Genomic DNA, 829 nt, shown 5'->3' with positions numbered 1-829 from the left:
GCATCTAATTAGGTTGATTGCAGCAGTTCCTCCTGCTTTATTAGATTCTAAACTCGACCAATAACTGCTTTGAATTAGATGAATTAAGAGATCATCAATCCCACCTTACTGTCACTTTGACAGCTGTTCATCAACTCAAGCTGCATGTCTTCACCGGTGTGAGAAATGTCAGGCTTCATTTTTATCACGTTATAAATGAAGTCAGAAATACCCATAAGCCTTAACTTTGTTTTGTGGGGCTAAAAAGCTCTTAAATTATCAGATTTCTAAGTAAAAAACTGACTTCTAGATCAAGTTTAATCTTTAATGTAATTTTTTAGCCATAACAGGAAAATATTCATTTGAAACAAGTATAAAATCCTCTGGAAAAGACGTCATAACCTACATCTGTTTAACCATTAGTTGTTTTGTTGTTTTGATCAGTGAAATTTTCAGATTCTGACCAGTCCTTTTATTGGAGAAGCATCTCAGTGAGATTCATGACGAGCAGATTTCAGAACAAGCCGCTGCTGGAGCGTCCATTTGGTGAAAAGAAAGTCTGGTTTATGTTTAAACCAACAAGTTTAGAGATTTTAATCTCTATACATGTTTGATTTGGCAAAATCAAGATTACAACATAATGAAATTATCTGCTCTCTGGTGTGCATTACGGGGCAGAAGATGAGAATCAGATTCTGCTGAACTGGATTTTGTGCAGTTTTTACTGAAGTGATGCCAAATGTTTGATTGGACATGCTAATGAGCGAAACGGAATGTTTGGGAATGTTTTTTCAGTCTGAGATGTGTCTTGTACACATGTAATTAATGTAATTTCCCTTTGTAATAAAGT

Source organism: Telmatherina bonti (assembly GCF_933228915.1).
Source record: "Telmatherina bonti genome assembly, chromosome: 18".
NCBI lineage: Eukaryota > Metazoa > Chordata > Actinopteri > Atheriniformes > Telmatherinidae > Telmatherina > Telmatherina bonti.
Note: the sequence above shows the minus strand (reverse complement) of the source record.